The sequence below is a fragment of the Cricetulus griseus genome (assembly GCF_003668045.3).
Source record: "Cricetulus griseus strain 17A/GY chromosome 1 unlocalized genomic scaffold, alternate assembly CriGri-PICRH-1.0 chr1_0, whole genome shotgun sequence".
NCBI classification, from domain to species: domain Eukaryota; kingdom Metazoa; phylum Chordata; class Mammalia; order Rodentia; family Cricetidae; genus Cricetulus; species Cricetulus griseus.
In genome coordinates this window covers 212,935,823-212,943,787 of record NW_023276806.1, presented here as the reverse complement: position 1 = coordinate 212,943,787, position 7,965 = coordinate 212,935,823, and positions in this window count along the sequence as shown.

Sequence of the window (7,965 nt, the reverse complement as noted above, 5' to 3'; positions counted from 1 at the left end):
ATGCAAGCATAATGGCTGTATTACTTGGCAGTTGTATGAGTAAAGTTTTAGGAAACCACAACATATTTTCCAAAGTGGCTGTGTCCTTTATGCCACTAACAGCAGAGTTGAGTCTCCATTGCTCCACGGTTTACTGTTACATGAGAAGATCTTTCTGTTTAATTCAGTAGGTGGACTGCATTTTCTTATGGCTTTAGTATGTATTTCTTTAATGGTTAATGATGCTGAATATCATCTCAAGTGATTGTTTGCCATGTGTAAAGCATCTCTGGTGAAATAGCTATTCAATTTTTTTTATTTTGTTTCCTTTTTATTGAACTTTGAGATTATGCTATCCTGAGTGGAAACAATATCAGACATGTGATATGAAAATATTTTGTCCTAATCTGTGGCTGTCCTTGAAAGACAGTGCTTTTTAAAGAGCAAAAATTATTTACCTATTTATTCATTGTGTGTGTGTGTGTGTGTGTGTGTATCTATAGTGTGCTGTAAACATGTTTGTATGACTATTGTAGTGACTGGTCTCACACTCAATTTGTAGCATGGAAAAAAATCTCATTTTTTATACTTTGAGGTTCATCCATCCTCTCTAGGAAATATTGACTAATAATCAGATACTGCTGATTCTGTTGTCTAGTTATTTCTTTGTATTTCTCTCCTCGAAATAATTAGACTGAATGAGAGAAGCCAGAGAAGTTCAGTAGTACTGGAATCCATTAATGCTAATTTCTAGAAGATACTATACTAGGACAAAAAGTAAGTAAGTACAGGGACAGCAAAGGGCAGGACTGGAAAAGGGCACAAAGGAAATTCTAGCTGTGTCAATATTTTCATTTTATGACTAAGGTTTCACATGAGTAGTATAGCCCCACACTCAGCAGACTGTATATTTGCACCATACACACAAATTCAGGTATGTCAGTTGTACCTCAGTAAAATCTAAAGAAATAATAGAACAGCTTCTACCCATTCTTCACCTTTTCAGGGGATCTTCATCAGATATCTAGTCCCAATTAGATCTTGTCTGTGCATCATATAACTACTATTCACACATCTTATAATAATGAAAACAATTTTTCTGTGTGTACATTTTCATGTAGTGCACAGATAGTGTGTATAGCACATAGATACGGGTGTGGGTTTAGAAGCCAGACATCTATGCTGGATGTCTTCATCAATCACTTTCCATCTTTATTGTTCCAGGTTTTTGTACTAAACCTGGAGCTTGCTGGTTCAACTAACCTGGGTGGCCAACTAGCTCTAGAGATCTTCCTGTCTTTTTCTCCCAAGATGTGGGACTGCACACTTAAAGAAAAATGTTGCTACACCAGTCTCTTGTTGTTTTTTTTCAGCTTTGGTGCTGGAAACCAAATAAAATCCTCATGCTTGTAAGGCAAGCTTTTTACCAACAGATCAACCTCTCTAGCCTGGACAGTAAGTTTTATATTGACTACATAATGGGTTTGAAACCTCAGGGACATGCTAAGTTGTTATACTTAATTTCATCCATTTCTTTCAATGTTTTCTAACATAGCCAGCAGGAAAACTTAAAGTTACTTGTGGTGGTTTGAATGAGAATGGACCCTATAAGCTCATATATTTGAATGCTTGGTCATTAGGGTGTAGTAGCATTACTTAGGAGGGATTGAGACGTGTGGACTGCTTGGAAGAAGTGATTCACTGTAGGTGTTTTTTTGAGGTTTCAAAAGTCCAAGCCAGACCTGTGTGTGTCTCTTCCTGCTGCCTGAGGAACCGGTGGTAGAACACTCAGCTCCTTCTCCAGCGCCAAGAGTTTCTGCATGTCACCATGTTACCTGTCAGGATGACAATGGACTGAACCTCTGACACTGTAAGAGAGTCACCCCAATTCAGTGTTTTCCTTAATAAGAGTTACCGTGGTTATAGTTTCTCTTCACAGCAATAGAGCACTGACTAACACAGACCCCACATTGCTCCTACTAGTTGGTAAGTTACAGTTTGGTTGGGCAGCACAGGTACAGAGGATACCATTTTTGTCTGCTACCTCATCTAACAATTACCATTTCCAAGGGTGATTTTCTTTACTTGTAGGTTAACTTTTTATATTTTGGTTATTCTGCCTCAAACATAAGAAAATAATAAGTCACTATATTTAATAACAGTATTCTAAAGTGTTAGAAGGAAAATGATGTGCTTTGAAATGAGTATAAAGGGACATTCTGGTTGTCAAAAGAAGTTTTTGGACTGGGAAGTTGAAACAATGTTAGAGCCTCACTGCTCTGCATTGAAATAATTTTTAGTTTTTAGCAGTGATTGCTTGAGGAAGGGGGAGTGATCCCAGGAAGACAGGATGCTAAGGCTAGTATCCTCCACAAGATAAATCCTTATAAATATATAAATTAGTTGTTATGGTTGATAATTAAGACTGAGCTAGCAAGTAAGAAATCCTAGTCATTGGCCAGCAGCATTGTACCTATTATTAATCTCTCTGTGTTATTTTGGGCACCCATGTGATGGTGGGGCTTGGGTGGCTTGGCAGTAAGATTTATCATTACAGGGGAGTCTGGGCTTTGGGGACTCAGGAAAACAGCAGTGGAGAGGAGCTCTCCAGTCTGAATGGCCTTCTGGCAAGGTAACAGTAGACTGCACCCAGGAGCAAGGTGACTACTGATGTATGATTCTGAACAGAAATTACATTGAACTTTCACAAAGAGCAATGTCCTGCAGTAAGTTTCAAGTCCTTTCTGTTTTGTGTATGTGTTCTTAACTTAGTTTTCTTTATCTAAAACTTTTGCTAATAGTTACACACACACACACACAGTGAGTAATTATGTATACACAGGGATCCTCATACAGTACACATTGCTCACCTTCCATATGCAGTTTCAGATTTGTTATTTTATGAGAAGAAAAATTCAAATATAGGCTATGGGCAGGCATTTTTCAAAAACATTACTTTGAACATGGGAAAGTGGTCAAGAACACTCAGTGGAGTTCCCTCGAAACTGAATGTTTTAAATGTTAATTTAATTAATTTTCATTTATTTTATTGGGGAATCACTCAGACAATTTGGATCTTTATGTTTTAAAGACTAACAATATTACCCTGGGATATATTTTGAATGAACTTTCATTTGAAAACTGCTACTCTATCCTAAAGAAGAACCTTTGTTGAGGTGCCTGTTAAGAGACTGGGCTCAAGACTTGAAAATATGAAGATAAGCAAGACACTTGGTTTGAGAAATAATGAGTAGGAAATATAAATGACCACAGACAAGTTTGCCTAAGTTCCAGCTTTTGAAGAGGCATGACTAAAAATTATTCCTGCTGCTCATCTTTAAAAGTCCACAGAAAATTATGATCTCTTCAGAAAGTATAATAGAAAATTTATCTTATTACACATCTTTCAGTGGTGATATATGTTAATCCTTCATTTGGACAAAATCAATTATTTCCTTTTTTTAAAGATACCATGTCACACTGGGGAATAATTTGTGCTTTTCTGACTTCCAGTTCTCCAATTTGCTAGGTGTGTGGTCATACACAAATGACATAACCTGGAATCTTCTATCTCCTTCCTTACCTAATGTTGCTGTGTGGACATGAATGTGGACATGCATGCACATTTGTACATGTGAAGGCCAGGGATTGATGTAGGGATTCTTTTTCAAACAGTCTCTACCTCAATTTTTGAGATAGAATATCTCACTGAATATGGACCTCATGGATTTGTCAAGGCTAGTCTCTGCTTTGACAGAGCTGAGATTACAGATACAAAACTCCATGCCCAAAGTTTTAATGTGTGTTCAGGGGGAACAGAACAAGATTCTTCATATTTATGGGAAAACACTTTACAGACTGAGTGATCTCTCCAGTGTCTACTTACTTTGTTTAAAATAAATGTGAGACTATAATAGAGTGTAATCCAAAAACTTTCCATAGAAACTAAGAGATGAATTAAAACACTTTATACACTGTATGACATAAGTTAAATCCAATAAATATTACCTAATTCATAACATTTTCTCATTAGTTAATTATGACAGTGGTAAGGTTGAAAATCAATTTGAAGTTAGTCATTAATACTAAAATTTTTATACATCAGGAGAAATTAGACTATGTAGGTATGAAGTAATATGGATGCCAATCGGGGCTAATGCAAAAAAAAGATTGTTCAGAAATATGAACCAAAGGTTTAAAGACATGAATTGTTTGCAGAATTTAACACACAATATTGGGTTAAAAAGAAAGAGGAACAACAAAGTAGTAGCCACAGAACGAAGACTTTTCTATGAGTGAATGTAGGACAAATGGCCACAGGGAATAATAATTTTGTTATGTATCTGGGAAACTATCCAAGAAATCTGTCCAGAAACACTCTACTCCTTTAAGTCCCAGTTTTCTATTAGAGAGGGTTAAGTAGAACAAATCTGACTTAGAAGGACAAAAAGTGCATGATATTTACACACAGATTGGAGCTTTAAAATGATGTATGTGTGCATATATAAAAACAAGTAAACTCATTTTACTAATGTTATCCAATCAACTTGAAACTTAAAGGTGTAGGTTGTGACTACCTTGCATGTTAACAATAAACTGTATACTTCAGAACAATTAAGAGAGTAAAATATTGATGAATTATTTGTATTCTTAAAAGTTTTACCAACTAATTTCTAAGGAGGTGACACTTACAATTCAGCCACCAGCTCTTAATAGGTGAGTCGTTCCCATTCAAGGAAATTAGGAGAGCCCTGAAAGGAACAAGCCCGTTTTGAGATTTAACTTACGGAGAAATGCCTAATTTCAACACCTGTGAAGAATCTAACCAGATTGCCACTTCTGTTCCGCTCTCTCACGCTCTTCAAAGCATTTCCTCTCATACCCAATAGCACGTGCACTGATGCAGATCTCAGAATTCAGGAAAACTGGCACTTACCCAGAAACTTTTCAGATTTTTTTCCCTTAAAAATGTGTTTTAACGATTAAAAAAAAGAAAGAAAGAAATGGAGAAAATGTGCCTGGCATTCAATTAATCTTTAAAACACAAAAACTTTCTCATGGTTTATCTAATAGCTGCTATAGTTACAACCTTTTAAAACAAGCATTATTGCTTTTCCATTCTAACAATGGACATATGCATAAAGAATGGTATTTACCCAATGTTTTCTAGGCTATGTACACACTGACAGCTTAGTTGATGCTCAGGCAAGCTGTCTCCTAGGGATATCATAGGGATCTCCTAGGGCAGTACCACTGAATTCACAGAACCGTCTCCTAGGGATTTACTGCTACTTGAATTCTAATAATGTGGGTAAAGATTGTGTGTGCCCAGTGATATTAACAGAGACGACACTGAGTAAACACACCCTTAGAAATTCTTTTGAGGAAGGACTTACTAGTGCTGGAAAATAATATAGGTCAAATAGGTTATAATTCAATGTTGCATACAATATTTATTTTGAAGCTTTTAAAAAGGCAAGGGGGGTATTTCTATCCCTCTATTAAGAAAACGGAGGCAATACGAGATGGGAAATTGTTACCATGACCTCATTCCAGCTTCCTCTTAGCTCTGGGTCTCCATGACAAGAATTCAGATGACGACCACAGAGCATAGTGTAGAAGTCAGACACAATGTATTACTGAGGAGTGTAAACACTCTATACAGTGAGTGTGGGCAGAGGCCAGAAGGTCACTGTAAAGGAAAGCTCTGTCAGGGAGATCATTGTGCTGACGTACGTGCTCAGGAAGGCTTGGTGGGCTTCAATCTCTGCAACAGCTTCTCAGAGGCATTTTCCTGTCTAGGTGATTGACAGGTCTCATTTGATTAAATCTTAAGGGTGGTGGTAGCAATATTGAGGTGATTTACAGAAATAATATAGAAAGGCAGAGGAAATTATGGGGACATAGGAAGTAAAAAAAAAAAAAAATGCCCCTCCTCTGGAGTCTGCTTGAAGTCTTTCACCACCTGGCAGTTAAGGATTCCAGCACAATTAACATTCACCGTGATGGAGGCAGAAAAAATATATTCTTTTTAAAACTGTAAAAGAACAACAACAAAAAAGCCCCAACAGACTGAACACATAAGACTCATGTATGTCCTCACTCTTAATATTTTATGAAGGTCTCACAAGCAAGACTCGTTTAGGTAAAGTTGTCCTAACTTTCTGCACGCCTGCAAGTTGTTTTATATTATCGGTTGCCATCGTACCTATGACTCCACAAGAGCTACCTTTTAATCTCATTGAAATTTCCTAGTGAGCCTATAAAAATAATTGAAAACCCAGTCCAGCATGTACATGGGGCTACAGTAAAGACAATGAATGACGTGTGACTTTCCTGAGAAGTGTACACCCATGTCCTCAGATGAGGTTTACCCTTTCCCCGAGTCCCATTTTTATTAACCTCTATGCTTAAAAAATGTTTAAAAGGCCTTTTAATACACTTCAAGTGGGCTTTGTATTGGATCATATTGAAACTCTTCCCTTCAGCAAAGCCAAGGATCCAGTTATACCTGAGTGGAGGTTTCTGTAAAGAACTTCCCCAGGCTGTTAGAGGCAGAAGCAAGGAGATGTGTTCCCTCCTCTACCACTGACCATATTCCTTTATTCTTTATCAGAAAGCCTCCAGGAATTCTATGATGTTTCAAGCAGTCTGTACAGGATGTTAGTTTCTCCACTCTGCGTCTAAAAAACATTCTGTCATTAATAATGAATCAAAAGTTTTGATTTTACATGCGGGGGAATTATGAGAGAAGGAGGGTTTGTCCTCGGTGATCATCAAGACTGCTATGATCTAACTACTTGATTGAATGCTGTCATGGTGATATTTAATATGTTTGGCTGCTATGGTGGTGCACACCTTTAACCTCAGCACTCTGGAAACATCGGTGGGGACAAAAGACTGGTCTTCAAGTTCTAGGCCAGCCTGGGTAAACAGGAAGTTTCATGGCAACCGGTGTGACACAAAGAACCCTGTCTAAAAAGAATCAGCACAGTGTTTACCAAGTTCATCACTGGTGTGATTTAATCAATTCCCATTGGGAATTTAGTATATGTGACTGGTCACACACTGTAAAAGTAAAATATTTTTAGAATTCTCTCTAAATTTTAAGATGATTTCCCAGCGGTGGACTTTCTAGACCTAAGGAGGTGAAGATTTTAAATAATCTTAAAACATTCTGCTTGTATGGATGGAAAGAACACTGTTCTCACCTCAAAATGGGCTAAGAGTTTATTCTGGAGCCACATATGAGAGACCATAGTCTGGAAACAAAGGCTCAGGCTATTCTACATACCATGTCCCAATCTGTTAATAATTTCATTAAGCTTTTATAGTTACAGAAGATGGCCATAAATCAAGCTACTTTTTAAATACAAGTAAAGCAGTTTAGAAAGGCAGGCAATTTGGGAGCTCCTTACCCAGTCGGGTTGCTGACTTTTTTCAGCAGATAAGCAATAATTTCATCACACTTAATGGATGCTTAAGGCTTTTCCTCCTTTCTAGCCATAAATCTGTTAATTTTCTAGGAATCTCACCAAAAACACCAGTTAAGAGGAAAACTGCTAAACCCCTTGAGCAACCCAGCTGCTCCTGGTTTCAATTTATCAGATTATAATCCTACCCAGACATCTTTTGAGCCACTTTGTGTTTCATCGATTATCAAAAGGGAAGAAAAATTCACAACCTTTGAAGTTTAACTCTCGAGAACCACCAAAATGATACACATCCACAGTTGCCCCAACTCCTTGTGAGTTATGAACGGGCAGTGGGTAGGTGAGTAGGGGATGGGTGTCTTCAGGACACTCCTTTAACTACTCACCGGTGGATGGGCATTGGGAGAACCACCCTATTGCATGCACAGAATAATAATGTCAACTTAAAAGTACGAAGTCAAAACGAGATCAAAGGAAGACGTGGGGCGGGGGTGTAGCGGAGGCGTTCTCAGTGCAAGAACTCTGAATTTAAATGCAATCCAATACAACGCGT